We start from the raw sequence: 19,730 nt of genomic DNA on the forward strand, positions 1-19,730 counted from the left end.
TTTAAATGTATTTCCAAATTTAAACAAGGGCTTAATATTCATGACAAAATATTGTCATCGTTAAATATAAGACATTAGATTTATAAATATAAAATTTAACGTACACACTGTTATTTTTTTCCTAAGATAGTTAATTTTGTTCCTGTGTTTTGGGTAAATATACATGTACAAATAAATACATACCTACATTACACTCAGACTTGAGGTGGGAATCGAAGTCACAAGCCCTAGATCAAAAAACAGGATCATTATAAACAATGCCGATCGGTTAGTCAATTTTTTATTTTATTTTAATTAAATTATTTGATGTGATACTTAAAGACTGGGTCGATAAATCTTTATTTCAATAAACAATCTCAATTACGACGTCAAACTAAAGAGTAAAGATCAATTATTTAGATTGTGTCGTCAGGTTGCCTGCACGTACTTTGAGTTGTTGATGTGTAATCAATTGTTACATCTACTGAAATTTTGTCTTTTAATAATTTTGTCTCTTTTTCATTATTTTATTAAACTAATGCTAATTTTAATCCGTTGAACATTCTACATACATAATTTCATAGAAACTCAGATATTTTTATTAGGATTATGAAGTGAAATATTTATACTTAAATTAGTGGGTCTTCATAACCCCACGAAAATTTTTACACTAATACAAATACGGTTAACTGTAAGAACTATTAAATGACTGTTTTTAACAATTTTACTTACAAGTATTAAGTATATTAATTAATTATTTTTTGACAGAGTCAATATGTTAAAAATAATTGGCTTTATTCGAATTACTAATGCAAAATCCAATTGCAAATATTAACAAAAAGAAGAAAAAAAAACGTAAACCCTAAAACATCTAGTACTGAAATCGATCTTTGCATTTGAAAGCACCACGTCCGCAAACCCATAGTGGAGCAGCGTATTGGAATAAACTCTGATGTTTTTCCTACATGGAGAAAGAGGCCTATGGCCAGTATTACAGCCTAAATAGAAATTTTCCACGTATATAATATACTTATATACATGTAAACTTAGCCCTTTAAATTTTATTTAAAGTACACACAGAATGCGCTATCGTACCTTTCAAAAAAATATATAATAATGCATTTAATTTTTTTTTGTGATACCGTCATATTTTCTATAAAATTACAATTCTCGTAGTTCAATTACAATGGCTTGAAAGACCTGATGTTGTGAACTTTATTAACCGGGTCCACTCGACCTCACTTACGGAGGGTTAAGGACGTTTTGTATAAAACATCACATTCACATTCACGTTTCACAAGAGTGGAGCACTAATCTTAAATAGTAAATATTCTGCCAAGTAGTCTACTCGCATATGATAATAATACATGTAATTAAATAAATTTCATATTTGTATATTAATAAAAAATTAAGTTTGGGTTGAAGCCAAACCTGAACCAGAGGTTCTTTGAGCAATGTTTTGTTAAGTTATCTTAAATCTGATACCATTACATGGCTTTATACGTAAAATTATATTACCTTGTTAATGTAAGTAACAAGCCCACGCATTTGCGAATTACCCTTAACAATTCTTTATTTCAACTGAGGTAGGGCTCAATATATGGAGTAACCCGACTGGGGTAGTACCTCGACCTTACAGAAGATCACAGCTAAATAATACTTCTTTCAAGCAGTGTCGTGTTCCTGTTGGTAAGGTGACCAGAGCCCCTGAGGGGAGTTAGGGATACGATCGACAACGCGCTTGCGATGCTTCTGATGTTGCAGACGTCTACAAGCTACGGTAATCGCTTACCATGAGGTGAGCCGTACGCTGTTTGCCGATCTAGTTATTTATATATAAAAAAAATATATTTGTTGTTCTACTTTTGGAGAGAGGATATTTAATTTTATGTTTACGCGTATCATATTTTTAATAGAGTGGTCATAATATATATCGAGCTAATATTTTCAATGTAATTAATAAAATTTAAATGCATTTGATTCGTCCTTTTCAACAGCAATGTAGATTAGAAAACATTCATTTATTTCGTACACAGTTTCGTTCTTCTCAACCGCAGTTATAAGTGCGTTGGCTCTTGTAGTTGTAGGAGTTTTACACATTTATTTAGATACTCTAGAAAATAAAATCAATATTCAGTAAAATTGTTCCAGTATTTTTTTTATTAATTGACGAAAAAACTTAAATTTAGAATTACCTAATCGCTGAAGATATTTTCAATTTTTTTGTTGAAATAGTAAAATAAAATACCAAACAAAGTGATGGCCTGATATTCTTATGGTACATTAATGAAAAACTAATATTGGAAATTGCTGTCTGAATATTAAACAAAAAGTTGATGTACATTTTATTATAATTAGAAATGTATAGTAGTTACTTTAAAGTGCCATGAAGTTTGAAATTATCTTATCTTTATCCACAAATTATTGTCAGAATATACACATACAAATACAAATTTAAAAAATAAAATAAAAAAAACAAATAAAATATGGACTAAAGCAAATTTCATGTACAAAGAAAAAATGAATGCCTTTAAGTAATTATGTAGGTATTGATTTTTTTTCTTACAGAGTCAACTAAAAATCGACTTTTGCCAAGTTGAAAATAACAGTTTACGGTTATAATAATTGTGTTTGCTCGCAAACGAAAAAAAACCGACTTCAATTACATCGACGAGTAGTACAACGTAGATCGACGAAAAAATAGTCAAGTAACTGCGCGTTATCAAAGATTACTCAAAAAGTAGTTATCAGATCTCAATAAAATTTATATGTGACTACATGACAAACATCAGCTTTTGATTAAATTAAAAATTATTAAAATCGGTACACCCAGTAAAAAGTTATTGCGGATTTTCAAGAAGTTCCCTCGATTTCTCTGGGATCCCATCATCATATCCTGGTTTTCTTATCATGGTACTAAACTAGGGATATCTCCTTTCCAACAAAAAAAGAATTATCAAAATCGGTACATCCAATAGAAAGTTACAACGTAGGTCAACGTAAAAAGCGTCAAGTAAAAACGCATTATTAGATATAGCTCGAAAAATAGTTGTTAGATCTCAAATAAATTTTAATGGGACCAATTGGCACACACCACCTTTCGATTAAAAGAAAATTTGTCGAAATCGCTCCACCCAGTTAAAAGTTCTGATGTAACATACATTAAAAAAATACAGTCGAATTGAGAACCTCCTCCTTTTTTGGAAGTCGGTTAAAAATACATTTTTAAATTAAACAATTATTGGTTGTATATTTAAATTATTTTCTTGGTAATAAACATATTTAAAAAATACATAAACCACCATATACTGCACATGCGACTACACTTTCTATTTGTACTCATTTTAATAAAGGCCGTTGTCACGAAATTCATTTAAAAGATTTTACATTTGTAGTTTATTCGTAACGTATTTTGAATTTAATATTATTATTATATAATAATAGGCTTTTGTAATTATTACTGTACAATAAAATAAATTTTCACATTTTAAATGTAATTGTTATATTTTTAAATTAATTACCAACGTTTAAAATGTACAACGGAAACTGAAAATAAATGAAGCAGTCATTTTGTAAATGAAGAACATTAACGATGTATGCAACAAGTTAAATTCACGTTAGTCAGAGCTTCGCGGTAATTATTTCGTTACAATACTGGATCACAATTTTAACCATTTTTATTTGCAGAGAGAATGGAATATCTATTACAACGAAATAATAATAATAATAAGTACTAATACAATGCTCCTGGTTTTTATTAAAATCTTAAATATTTAAAAAAAAATTAAGGCTAGTTTTTAAGGATTTTAAAAATATTATATGACTGAAAATATTTTTTGAAAATTTTATTTAATTTTAATTAAAATATAAATAAAATAACGTACCTAGAACAGATCCTAAATACTAAAATAAACCAAACAAAACGGCATAGAACAACACAGTTTGAAACGGGCACTGTTTGAGAACGACACTACGCGTCCGATTCGCGCCAAGGCAGCGGTTGCACTGCTTCTCCCGCCCGCCCTGCCCCAGACCCTACCTGCTACAGGTAAGGTAAGTAGCTCATATTGATGGACAAGATGATTTGACGATTAGCCATACATTCACATTTGCACATTCATATTTATTACATGTGAAATATATTACTTGTTTTTCAAAATTTTCTATTATTTTAGCTACAATAATAAATATGACTAATAAATACATATGACCTAAAAAGGAATATATAAGATTGTATATTCTGTCTCGATATTTTGCTAGCATCTTAGGTTTGGATTAACAGCTATAAACTCGCTTATTTTAAAAAGGTAAAGAAATAAACTTAAAATATTTAACGTTAATATTGTATGACCTTTTTTTTTATGGTAACATAATTTTATTTATACAAAATATTATACATATTTACAATTGACAACTAAATATATAATGACTGAATCATTATCATATCAATTATACCTTATCACAAAACATAATATAACTTTCATAAATTACATTAAACTAAAAAAAAAAAACCTTAAGTATAACATATACATTATAACTAAAAAATATTAAAAGGAGTCCCTTTAGGCAAGGTTCCGAAGATACTGGCAGCGTTCCCCCTTTGAATAGCTAGACTAATTCTTTGTCCGAAGTAGCTGCCAGCTCTTCGGTCTCCTGTGACGTCGAATAACCTTTTTGCTATTTCATTAAAAAGTCTTGTAGCGCTAGGACCCCACGGACCAAGGGTCTCGACACCGAATGGGGCAAAATTATATTCAGAGCCTAGACCCCTGTATTTGTCTGCTTTTGTTTTTTCAGCCGCTTCACAAGCCGCACCAGCTCTGTTGTTGGTTCCATGTAGATGGGAAGGGGCCAGCGTATCTGAACAGGTTGCATCCCATACCAGCACCCGGCCCATCTTCCATGGAATCAAACTCATGCCGTACGGTCTCTTGCCATCGTCTCTTGCAATACCAGTCTTTTTATTTATAAAACAGTTCCAATTTTAAAAATTGTTAAATTTTTTATGTTTAGAAATGATATGTAAAAAATAAAAATAAAATACTCCTAAAATTTACCGAACTGAAATAGAAGTAATGAACATACAACAATCATAAACAAGCAGTGTACTGCTAGAATAACCAAATAGACTATGCTTTAAAATTTGCATGCTACCATATTGTGGCACTAGCTAGAATTTCCATTAACAATATTAGAACGATATAGAGTAACGAACCTAGGAATATTATGGATAATATTCAATTGAATTCTATATTTAATTTTATGTGGAATTATAGTTATTACACAAGCTATGTATGTACTCGTATAAGCATGTTATTCACTTCAGCCTGCAATATCCCACTACTGGGCATAGGCTTCTTTCCCCATGTACGAGAAGGATCAGAGCTTAATCCACCACACTGCTCCACTGCGGGTTGGCGGATATATTCCCTATTATGAGTAACGATCGCTTTCAGGTGTAAATGATACCAACCGGGACCGACGGCTTAACGTGCTCTCCGAGGCATGGTGGGGAGACCCACAAGGACAAGTATATATGCCAATTATCTGGAACCAAAGCATACTATGCTTGCAGATAATTGGCATATTTGCGATGAATGCATTTTTCTTACGAGTGTGTGTGTGTGTGTGTGTGTGTGTGTTAGAGAGTGCATGTGTACGAGCGTGTTGGGTAAGAAGGCGTGTTAATGTTTACCGGGGACAATATCCTAATTATAATTCCCTAGAAAATTTAGAAGGTAGGATGAACGTATAGTTTTATCATGTAGTGTTATTAACTAAATGTCACTCCACCTGTTGAGATTATAATAAATAATAAATAAATAAACGTTTCACACTCAACGGCCCCCAATAGGATTTACTCCTGTGTCGGGGGTCCGGAAACACACACAATACACAAGCACAAACGCCCAGACCACGACAAATATCTATATGGCCAATACAAATATCTGTCGTAAACGGGGATCGAACCCGCGACCACCAGCGCAATAGTCTGTGACCGCTGCGCCAACGCGTCGTCATATGCAAACATGGTGGAAAGCATTGAGCTATTAAGCTGATTTTAAATATTTTATTTGATTACAAACATATATAACTCCAATAAAATACATATAATAGATATATTAAATTAAATTAATGAAAAAGATCTCGGTATTAACACCAATAGTGATCTCTTAAGTGATTATTAAGAGCATGGAATTAAATAGCAGTTCGATTTCGAGTTTCGTCGACAATCACTTTGCTATTTTAGAATTCAGAAAGCATCGACTTACATTTACAATTTCAGCACGTTTGGTCATATATATTAAATTTAAACCCGTTAAATTTTTTTTTATCCTATTTTGTAAATTCCATTTTCAAAAATTGATATGTTTATTTAGTTTGCAAAAAAATTTAATAATCGTATGACGGTACGACAAGTAAATGACAAAAAGAAATTCACATCATAATTGTACTGCAAACGTAGATATACGTAGACGTCGAAATTGTTTTGCGTAAAAGTTGTGTGTGTTCAAAAGAAACGCGAGTCTTCTAAATTGCGTACAATAATTCACCTGACTGCGGCATCTGGTCACAGCAAATGAAACACATTAGGGTATATTCATAGGTCCCAGAAGTACAACGGAGTCTTCTCGCACATTGTTTTTATTATTTTTAATAAATATTTATACTTTATAATTAATAAAAAATTACAGTAAACGCAAAAATATGTAAAAATAAACCAAACAAAAGTTTATAATTAAAAAAAAAGATAATTTTCAAATTATTAAAATTTCTAAAGGTACGCACAATAATTCTTATATTTTAGGTAATGAATTACTGATATATAATATGAATATTTTTTTTTTGAGTAATACAATCAGATTTAGAGCGAGAATCTGAGATCTCTAGAGAGTCTCAAAATCATCACATTTGTTACTTTATACATTACTTTACCAATTTCTAAAATAGTTTATTTATTTTTATTGTAGTAATACTTAAAATGATCATTGTGAAAAACCCAAATTACTTTAGTAACATCCCTTATATGCCACCAAATATTTAAAGAGTCCTTATGTTCAGCTGTAGCTAGACGCCGTGTCTGGAATATAAATGCTCATTTCGCCTGATTTGCTTCTGCTATTTGACTTGAAAAATAAATTGTCGAATACAAGACAAAGAAGACTTAGACGTGTTCTAGCTTTTAGTAAGTAACAATAAACATAGTAACGATATAATCAATAAAAATAAATAAAATTGGAGTGTCGGTTTGTTATATTAAAATAACCGCTTTTTACTCAATTAATATGTATACGGCACATATACCAAAATAACATTAACTATAATTTTTGTCTGTCTGTCTGTCGTCTGTCTGTCTGTTTGTTCCGGCTTATCACTGAAACCGCTGGAACGATTTTGACGGGACTTTCAGTGACAAATAGCTCATGTATAAAGGAGTAACTTAGGCTACTTTTATTTTAGTTTTTTTTTTTGTAACTGCGAACTCAACAAGTTATTGTTGTATGTAACTATTTTGTAAAATTCCGCGCGGACGAAGTCGCGGGCACAGCTAGTATAAAAGTAATAACGATTTTACTTACGTTGGTATTCTTAAGGTCACTTTAGACTTAATGTCATATTAGATAATTTAAGATAGGCATTTATTTCTGGATCATAATATATTTTCTGCCAGTGAGTGTGGTAAGATATAAGCAGCTTTGAAATTCACCAATTATAAATAAACAAACATATCTTTTTCTTATACAACTAGGTCGACAAATATTTGTTACGGCTCACCTGATGGTAACCTGGAAGCAAGCAAAGAAGCGCAAGCGCGTTACCGACCAGGAGCTACGGCCACCTCACTCACCACAGGAACACAACAATTCTTAGGAGCAGTTGTATTTTGTTGTGATCTTCTGTAAGGTCAAGTTACTTCAAGACTTCGAGCAGTATATTTTCTGCTGTGTCCTACCTCAGTAAATAATACCATAAGAATAACCTTAAATGTTATCGTCATAAATTTTTTATTACGATTCGCATATGTGAATGGATATCTAAAACTTCGTTAATTCGGTTTAAAATAAAATATAATTTGTTAATGAAAAAAATGTGTGAATTTAGTGGCACTGTATCATGCAATACATGACTAAACTTGTGGTAATTGCTAGGTCTTTAAAAGAGTAACTGCTGTGTAATAATGAGGCTATCCGCGAGTCAACGAAAGTAACCGACATAGCCCACAGAATTAGCAAGTTGAAGTGGCAGCGGGCTGGTCATCTGTGTCACAGGACCGATTGCCGTTGGATTGCGGAAAACTGGGATGTCTGGCGAGAACTCGGGGAAGTCTACGTCCAGCAGTGGACTGCAATAGGCTGAACTGAATGACTGAAATGCTGAGTTTCTTTTACGAATCGGTTGTAGCTTCAAATTAATACAATAAATTATTTCTTTGCAAATATTTTTATTACAAAAAAATTTAAAATATTTGTTAATATTAATAATAAAATAATTTGAAAATTAATTTATTAATACACAAAATATTTCTTATATCTACACGTTCCCGGTTATATTAATTTCTCGGTATCTGTTTTTCTTTTTTAAATAACCAATACCTATATTAAAATATACATGCATTGATAAAAGACTTTATCTTAAAATTTGCAAGATTTCCTTTTGTCTGCACTAAAGTTCACCTTGGATATTAAAGTCTCAATTTATGTTAAAAATTAAAAATTTTAAACTATCTTTGAATCTAAGGGTATGCCGGAAAGCTGTGAAAAGATATTACAAAATTGTTGCTTATTTTATTTCCGGGTTATTAACTTAATAAATGGAATATACTATAGCGAGCGTTCGAGAGATGATACATTTTCCATGTTTCGAAACCTACATATTCAGAGATTTATTATATAAAAAGAGTAATGAAAGCTCGTTAAAATATGGCGTTTGTTTGATCCAATTTTTGTATTTAAGGAATATATATACATATGTACACAAGTAAATCAATATCTTAATATTGTCGTCGCAAATTTTATTGCGCAACTCAAAAACTATTTTGTAGTCTTAACGGGGACGGCGATGAGCGTAATTTGTGGTTAGCTGTATCAAGTACATACTACGTATGTATCAAAAGCAAAAGTTAAATTCTGACAGTTATTACTCAATACTTTTATTTTTTATAAGAAGTCTAATTTTTTATCTCTTCTCTTCGTATTTTATTCTCTTTCAAGTCGAAAAAATTAGGTACTTCAATCGTAGGAATCGTAGGATTTATAAGCTTGTTGCAAGTGCCATTAAAACTTAACGAAAATATTAAAACCCTTAATTCAGTAATTTAGATAAGTATTAAGGCGAGTTCAGATACAGTAACATACAAAACTATTACGTTTACCAATACCGTAGTTTTTTTAACATGCTACGCCATTTTTTCTATTTGTTGTCTAAAATAAAGTGCACACTATTTAAAACTTTCAAATTCAGAATATTAATTAAACTCGATCTTCATGAAAAAATAATTCGCAATAATACTAGTAAATAACTAAGAACACAAGCTTTTAATGACCTTAGTAAATTGTTTTCAATTTAAGCACGGGTTGTGATATTAATCATTTTGTCCAAACCAGACTGTTAGTGTAAACATTAAACATATATTGCGACAACTTCCCTCTAGTTAGCGACGAAAGTAAACGAGGACAAAGTAAGGAACTTTGCTTATTTCAGATGAAACGAGATATGTGTGTCCACGAATGGTACAATCCAGATAAAGAAGAAAATGACAAAAAAATATCCAATAAACATAGGACCATTTTCTGACCGCGTTCATTATTGCTTATCGTCATCAAATAGTGATCTTATATTATATTATACATAAAAAAAATTAATGTTGCTAAGTCCATAGCTCGAGAATGGCTCGACCAATTCGGCTAATTTATTTTTTGTATGTTCCTTAAGGCCCACGGAAGGTTTTAATACAAAAAAAAAAAAAAATCAATAAAATATTATTTTTTACTATTTACTTTCTGTCCGGGTAGCCAGTTAAAAAAAACGAGTTTTGTAATTTTTTTACAACTACATACTACTTTTGAATTCTAAGAAGGTTTTTTTTAATTTTAACTAATATAAGATGTAAAAAAGTTTTTATAAGTACCTAGCATAACCTTAATAGTTTTTTTGGATATCCAAATTTCTTACTTTTATGATAATTACTATTTTTGATGTATCCAATTTACATCCTCATATTATTACATCAAACTTTTTTTTTTAATTTTTAAGCATTTCATCTCTACATAACAGTAGTAAATACATAAATACTTTACAGGTTTTAAAATTTTACATTTCGTTCATTCCATTCAATCATATTATACAACTAAGAAGAATCCATTACCAGATAGTGCCATTAGTGTATTGAGTAATATTGTAGGCTTTTGAATAATATGTATATTGTATAGGCAGTGAAATGTAGCCCTTCGTACCAAACTAATAATGTATAATTGTTAAAAGCTCTGTCTGGTAGGATGTATATTGAATACGTCATGACAAATTTTACAATTAACGAATTTGCAAATAGTAATGTTATTAATTAATTAAACGAGTTATAAGCCGAAAAGAACATTTTTTTAAATCTTTCTAGCTTAAATAAATCTATACTTACAATATATAAATTCCATAATGTCAAGAAGTATATCGTATTTATAGCTAAAGGAAAAGGTTTTGAATTATGACTATACTATATGACAAGACTGTAAAGGTAAAAAATAATAATATCCATAGTATACAATAAAACAATATCCATAATTATTATTGAGTTTTTTTACATAAAGATAACAAGCTGAAAAATGTGTTGTTCCGTTTGAACACAAAGGAACTGAAAATACGAACGTGAACGTTTTTACTAATAAAAATAGTTGTTGATAAGTATGGTTTTGTTGTTTTTTTTTTATGTCACTAGGTCGGCAAACAAGCGTACGGCTCACCTGATGGTAAGCGATTACCGTAGCTTATAGACACCTGCAACACCAGAAGTATCGCAAGCGCGTTTCCGACCCAATCCCCAATCCCCCAGGAGCTCTGGTCACCTTACTCACCAACAGGAACACAATACTGCTTGAAAACAGTATTATTTTGCTGTGATCTTCTTTAAGGTCGAGATACTACCCCAGTCAGGCTGCTCCATATTTTGAGCAGGAAATTCCTTCTGTGCCCTACCTCAGTGAAAAAAGACTCACCTCAACTTGCATCGGAGAGCAAGTTAAACTGTCGGTCGCGGTTTTTATTGTAAATACATTATAGATACCGATACTCATAGTATACATACATCCACCATATAAAGAAAAAAAAAATGTATCATACGTTAGAATAAGAACCGGTCGGTTGACTCACGTCTCTATTGGAGACATTAAGTTAGTCTAACTTAAACAATGATGTTGCTGAGTAACGCCTACCTTGATTTAAAAAAAAATTGCATATTTTAGAAATAAAAAAGGACATGGGTTCAAAAGTCCGTGGATGTATATTACTTATATAAAAAAAATTACATCTACCAACTCGCGATGATGCTCCGACCCATCTACAGGAAGAAAGACTCATATGGCCGTCAATAACATATTACGGGCTGAATCAATCAATATGATTTTAAAAAGTATTTTACTCATTAAACTTACAACTGAAGTCAGTCGGCTTATTATCATCGCATCAATTTAGGTATTAGTCATGTTTATCTGTAAAAAATCATCTAGTAATCAGTCATTATTTATTTATTTACACTTTTTGCACACCAACACAAGTGTAACATAAATGTAATTAAGTTCAAAAATAATAAAGTTGCATTAGTTGCAACAGGCGGCCTTATCGCTAAAGCAGCGATTTCTTATAAGTGTATTCATTATAAGTGACTTCATTTTTTTTTTTTTTTATGTCACTAGGTCGGCAAACAAGCGTACGGCTCACCTGATGGTAAGCGATTACCGTAGCTTATAGACGTCTGCAACACCAGAAGTATCGCAAGCGCGTTGCCGACCCAATCCCCAATCCCCCCAGGAGCTCTGGTCACCTTACTCACCAACAGGAACACAATACTGCTTGAAAACAGTATTATTTAGCTGTGATCTTCTGTAAGGTCGAGGTACTACCCCAGTCGGGCTGCTCCATATTTTGAGCAGGAAATTCCTGCTGTGCCCTACCTCAGTTATAAGTGTATAATAAAAACTAACATTATTTTGTTTTCTATGTACTATATTTTTGTGGGTTAAAATGTATAACGTAGTAAAAATATAACAGCAATTTATTTTACTTAATGATAAGTTAATTATTTGTATACTACGTAATAGAGTCCGGCTTAACAGTTTCCCAACGGGGCTATAACTAGGGCTTACCTACTCTGTATTTTCATCATTAATATTTTAGTGAATTAAATATCTATAAATGGTTTCAGTTTTATTAAAATATTATATCAGATTACAGTTATTTTATCATAGGGTTTCACCAATTAGTGATACGGTTAACTAGTTTCTAAAGTAAATATTATATATTCTGCAAATGTTAGTAATTAATACAAATTTAACACGATGTCTGTGAATTTGTATATTAATTTAAGTAAGTTTAAGTTTTTTCATTAAAATGAACACCTGTTTGACAACGAGCACTTTATTTAATTAGAGACATTAAAATGTTTATAACAACTGCAATGTCAGTTAGCAATTTATATAAAGACAATAAAATAAAAAGTAAATTTACCAGTTTAGCTAATAAAGATATCAAAGTAATTTATGAGTATAGCATATAATATATTTCATCCAGTAAGTTTGGGTTTATATGTAGATAATACAAAAACAAACGTATATAACATACATATGAACATAAAAAAGAAAAAATATATAGCTTCAGTATATAGAGACGACCCGTTGGCGCAACGATCACAGCACTGGTTTGTGGCTGTTTTGCTAGGAGTTGCGGGTTCGATCCCCGCACATGACAAACCTTTTTTTTCCATACAGATGTTTGCCATGGTCTGGGTATTTGTGCAGTCCTTGTAGGTCTCCACAACATGCCTCGGAGAACACGTTAAGCCGACGGTCCCAATTGTTATCATATGCACATAGTAGTGATCGTTACTTACAATAGGGAATATATCTGTCAACCCGCATTGGAGCAGCGTGGTGGATTAAGCTCTAATCCTTCTCCTACATGGGGAAAGAGACCTATGCCCAGCAATGGGATGTTACAGGCTAAAGCATAAAGAGTTATCTCCAACAACTTTAAAAATTCTTAATAATTGGACCTGCAGTTGTAACAGTAGTGTAGAGTTGTAAACAGAAACTGGAAGAAAAACTATAAAAAAGGTTTGAAATGAGTAATAGACAAATTAAGTACATGTTTAATAGCTTGGCAAATCACAAAGGTATCATCCCACCGCTTAGTTACGATGTACTTGTACATAAGACGATCCGTTCGCCGAAGCATTACAAAACTCAGCTTATGATAAAAGCTTTGAAAGCTCCACCTAGTATCGACTCGAGCGATCTGACCGCTGAGATCTATAACTTATATGACAAATTTTGATTGATTAATTTACCCTGCGGGACATAGGCATCTCTCTCCATGTAGGAGAAGGGATAGAGTAGGTTTCTTTCTACTACTCCAATGTGGGTTGGGGATATATTCCCATTTATGAAAAATGATCGTTTTCGAATTTCTATGACTACCCGGAACGGTGAGGAGACTCATAAGGAAGGCAGAAAATCATATAGGAAATAAACATTTGTACAAATACAAAATATCCGGATAGCGGAACTTGAAGATGACCTTCTGTGCTTAGTCTTCTACACTCACCACTACAGTTGAGCAGTTAATGTGTGAATGTGTCAACTATTGTTAATTAATATAACGAAAAAAACAATACAATTTAATTTTTAGTGATTAAATTGTATTCCTGGAACATAATACCTCCGCGAGGAGTTATAAAATTACAAATAAATTGAACAAATTACAATAAATAAAGTTAATTTTCGGATAACAATTTAGATAATGAAGTCAACAATTTAGGTAACAGATAGTTTAGTGTTAAGTTTCTGAATTTTTGTTTTAATGTAAGCAACGGCACGTAGGCAACAAGTCACTTATATTACTTACTAGCTGACTCGGCAAACGTCGTCTTGCCACTACACGCTATTTAAAAATAGGGGTAGGTGGTAGAAAGGTGAAAATTTAGGGTTGTTTGTATTTTTAAATGCCAAATCATAATAATATAAAAAATAAATAATTTACCAAAAAATTAAAAAAAAATTAGGGTTGGACTACCCTTAACATTTAGGGGAATGAAAAATAGATGTTGTTCGATTCTCAGACCTACCCAATATGCACACAAAATTTCATGAGAATCGGTCAAGCCGTTTCGGAGGAGTTTAACTACTAACACCGCGACACGAGAATACTTACCTTTGTCTTAACCCTCCTTCTCGTACATCTTATGGTCTGTTAAGTTCTGTTTGCTCAACATATTTTTATTGTTGTGTAATCAAGATAGATAGATATAGAATAAAACCAAAAAGGATGCTATGGTTTGATGCAAAAACTTTTAAATTTTTAATTTTACGAGATTATCAAAGCCGCAAGAGTCAAGCCTAGTTTCCACGTCCCAGTGTCCGCTTGCAAGTATAACCTCATGATGACATTAATTACTCGTCGGATTAGTGTGCGGGAAGAATTACAAAACGTAGAATTCTAGTTCTGTAATTAAATGAGTTGAATTTTGGAGACAAAAGACTTTGGAGGATTTTAGACTTTCTAGGCCTCATTCAGTTTTGTTTTTGCTTTTATAAAGCAAGATAGTTAATCTAGAAACCACAGACCTGGATGAATATTATCTGGAAAATCTCCAGACAAGCTTTTATCTTATATATAAAATTTTTGTGTCACAATGTAAGTTACAATACTCCTCCGAAACGGCTAGACTGTGCTTATGAAATTTTGTGTGCATATCGGGTAGGTCTGAGAATCAGTCAACAGCTATTTTTAGGCCCCGAAGTTATAGGGACGCCGCGTTGGCGCAACGGTCACAGCCATGGATTGTATATGTTGCGGGTTCGATCCCCGCACATGACAAACATTTGTATTGGCTATACAGGTGTTTGCCGTAGTCTGGTTGTTTGTGCAGTCCTTTTGGGTCTCTCCACCGTGCCTCGGAGACACGTTAAGCCGTCGGTCCCGGTTGTTATCATGTACAACGATAAGGATAAGAGCTTAATTCACCATGCTGCTCCAATGCGGGTTGGGGGATATATTTCCTACTATGAGTAACGATTGCTATAAGTTGTACATGATAACAACCGGGACCGACTGCTTAACGTGCTCTCTGAGACATGGTGGGGAGATCCACAAGAACTGCACAAATACACGACGGCAAACATCTGTATGGCCAGTACAAATGTTTGTCATGTGCGGGAATCCAACTGTGCAACAGCCGCAAACCAGTGCTGTGACCGTTGCGCCAACACGTCGTCATTCTATACCAAATTACTAAAATATGTTTATTGAATTGTTTGAAATTTTCGTCCACGTTCTTTGAATTTATTATTTTATAAAGCATTGATTTAATTAATTTCTAAAATATAATATAGTTATAAACAGATGCTTTGCTTCAATCAGACCTTTAACTTAATAGCAAAAGATATATTAAGTAGTTAACTTGTTTTCATTAGCAGAACGTTCGAGTCTTAAAAGGCATTTAGCAATTAAAACTTAAACTAACCTAGTCTAACTTCGTCGCGTTTATATCATCTTCTGAGTTTTAATGGGCACTTGTAATCAACATTATTAAAACGGGAGTAGGTATAAAAGTATCCGCGTCATACTGAACTGGACGTTTTCTTTTATCAAAGATTAGAAACTGTTTAAGTGGTAAATGAATCTAAGTGAACTTTAGAGTTTCAAAACAATGTTTACATTGCTGTATATACATTCTACTTAAAGTAAGTATTATATAATATAAAAATTACCCGTCATTTGAATGGAGTTTTATATTTTTTTAATAGTTTTGTATTATGATAGACAATGGTGGCGTCATGACGGATTCACATTTTAAAACATCTTTTAATTAATAGCAATTTAATTATTAGAGTATAATTTATTAAATGTAACGTAGTTTCTGACCTCAATCTCAACTTAAATATAACAACGTTAAATTTGCCTGGAGACTACGAATATTATTGTTATACCTTAGAACGCTATTTTCATAGACTGAACAAAATTATACTTTATTTATATAAGTATTAAAACAGATATTACGAGTCCCATCACATTTTCCTTATTGTTATACATAATATCTTGTTAACGAAGACATTTGATAGCGACAAAATCATTTTATCCGACCCCTTTGTTTTCAGAAGTACGTTGAAAGTATGAATTGGTATTACGTTTTACTCAAATTACAGTAAGTACTGGGTGACCCAGCTTAGCTCGGTATTTTTAGTAAATCGTGTTTTTTTGGAAATCATATTTAAATAATACCCCCTCTCTTCCCGTGGGTGTCGTAAGAGGCGATTAAGGGATAACATAGTTCTGCTACCACCTTGGAACTTGAAAAGCCGACCGATGGCGGGATAACCATCCAACTGCTGGCTTTGAAATATACAGGCCGAAGACGGGCAGCAGCGCCTTCGGTGCGACAAAGCCAGCCCTGCGGTCACCAACCCGCCTGCCCAGCGTGGTGACTATGGGCAAAACACATGAGTTCACGCTATTTTTGGCGTAAACTTGTGGAGGCCTATGTCCAGTACTGACTGTAAAGGCTGTAATGATTTAAATAATTACATAAAAATTACATATTTATAAAATATGGGTACAATTTTTTTAACGACATTGATAAAAAATATAAATAAATATAAAAAATCAAAACTAAAAATAAAAAATTAAAAAATAACAATGATAAAATATGAATAATATTTTTCGATTTCACATATATTATGAAATGAAAAATAACGAGTGCAATTAGAAAAAATAATAATAATAATGATCGATCGAAAAGTTTAAAATTCTCTATGGTACCATTTTATATACCAAACAAAACGTGATTTGTTGTGTATACCCAACTCTGACCCGCGTTTGCTTTAAAGAATCGGACAGAAAAATCCCAGGAGAGAAGAATTGGCGAGTGCAGTTCAATTACTTATTTATTTACAGTTTTGGACCGACCGAGTAAACACAGACCTGAAACGTATATGTTACTCGTATTTAATCGTAACACTTTTATACCGATTTAAACTACTTCGTAACAGATATTTTGATTACATCGGGAATTCTGAGACACTTATTTGTCAAAAATTAGTTTTAACTAAATTAAATTAGTTATAATTAAGTGACTGATTTTAAAGTGTAATAAAACGTCTTAGTTTCTATTGAATAATTTTTTTATATCATAGGTGTACCTAAAAACATAAGGTTACTTCAGCTGATATAACGTAAAATCCATACATTTATCTAAGACTAGTTGTGCTCGCGACTTCGTCCGCGTGGAATAGTGACGCGTTACATGTTCAACGTGAGTCTTTAAATCGGCATAACTTTTTTATTTATAAACCGATTGACATGAACAAAAGACTAAATGTTAAGCTTAGCTTGCCACAATATATTAGTGAAAACCGCATTTAAATCAGTTGAGCCGTTTCTGAGACTAGCGTGCACAAACGCACAGAAAAACAAACATTAATTCTGATATTGGGTGCCATTTGTGTTTATAAAGGTCCCAATAATATTTATTCTTATATATCTTAAATGTACAGACAGCGACTCATTACATTTTTATTATATGTATTGAGAATAGTTGTTTTCTATATTGCTAAATGTGCAGGAATTTAGTCAGTAAAATATTATTATAGGTACCTTTGTAACGGTATTCGTAAAGGTCCGGTTTCGAAGCTAGTAACAAAGGGGACACTTGAGATTATATATCTGTGATACGCAATTTGTAGCGCTTTGATTGATTGATGATTCAGCTGATTACATTCGACTGCTGGGTATACCTTTCTCCATGTAGGAAACGCATCGGAACTTAATCTACCACATTACTCTGCGGATTTTTCTATAGTGACGGCATAACGTGTTCTCCGAGACATGGTGGGGAACCCATAAGGACAGGCGCCCAGACCGGAAACAAATATTTGTACAAAGTGGACCTTTGAAGCTTTTGGTACTGCGCACGCACCACTACCCCAGAGTGGTGTCGTAAAGCGGTTGTTAGTATTTGCTTACCGTGTTTGTTAACAAAACTTTGACTCAAATAATAAGCGTAATAATTATTGCCCAGCTTTTAAATAGAGTCGTAAATCGATTTTTAAAAATCAAAATCAATAACCTGCCACCATTATCACAAATTCCAAGCGAATAAAAAAGCATCACTGGTCAAATTTGTTCTCCTAATTATAAATACTGCAGATATATCCGTCACAATCTGTTATCTAGAGATGTCACGCATCTGGAACTTCAATAAGTATTATGCGTTCCGCAAAATTACCGCAGAACATTTTCTATAAAAATGTACTCGAATTTATGAAAAACCGTAATATGAAGTTGAAGACATTGTTATTTATCAGTCTTTTGCACCACATACGAATGCGTTTCATTCTAAATGCCCATTTAAACTAGGCACTGGAGCTTAACTAGGACAAACGTAGAACTCTCGTCACATTCACTGTACCATTAAGGGTTACGAGTTCTGTTAGTGCATAATATACATCGCTAGTACCGATTTGAACTCTCTCTCTCTTACATTTGTACTAGATGGGCCCCACATTTTCGTTTATTGTATTTAAATATCATAATAGCCTAGCCTTCCTCTTCTTCTCCTACTTTTGGTTATTTTTGTTAATGATAGAGGCACTATTATGTTATTGAAAGCTCTTGGTAGTTTCATGTTTTTTTATTTTTCTAGAGTGTGTAATGTATATAATATAAATATGTGTGATATGTTATTATAATTATAATTTCAAGCAGCAAATAGTCAATTGCTATAAAAGAAAACAAATTACTTAATCGCAAAATAAATAACAAAAATAATACAGCTGAAAGTAGAAAAATATGTAATATATAACTTTATTTAACAAAAAGCCATACACATAAGAGTTGAATTAAACTATTCTATTAATATTTTTATATAAAACTGCACGACGCACACATTATATATATATTATTGCACTTAATTTTTTTGTACAGTTATTCATATACAAATTTAGTTAGCAACGGACTTATCTCTAGAATAGATCACTTTTTTGAGATATATACATATGTATGTAATAGTATAGGAGCATGGATTGTTTTAGCGTGCTTTTAAAATTAAGTTCATTATTTTATCCTACATTTAAAAAAGCTGATATAAAATTTATTGCGTTAACGTGAAATAAACGGTTTGGAGCTTAATCTACCACGCAGGTTGGTGGATATATTACCCTACCCTACTATGAGTAACGAACGGTACCTGGTGTTTATGATAACAGTCGGGATCAATAGCTTAACGTCCTCTGCGAGGTACGATGGGAGACCCACAGAAATACACTTAGACTAAAAGGAAGTGTTTGTAAATCCCCGTCTCTTGCGAGAATCGAAACCGGAACCGCCGATGGTAAGGCGCATACTTGGTACTCGCACCACTACACCAGGAGGATGTCATAGTTACTATACATATCCATAGATATAGTAAATTTGGACTTTTGTACATTTTTCCGGATTTCCGACACATTACACCCATCTGATATGATGATTCATTGTATTTTAATTTGTTC

This window comes from Melitaea cinxia, chromosome 10 (assembly GCF_905220565.1).
Source record: "Melitaea cinxia chromosome 10, ilMelCinx1.1, whole genome shotgun sequence".
NCBI classification, from domain to species: Eukaryota; Metazoa; Arthropoda; class Insecta; order Lepidoptera; family Nymphalidae; genus Melitaea; species Melitaea cinxia.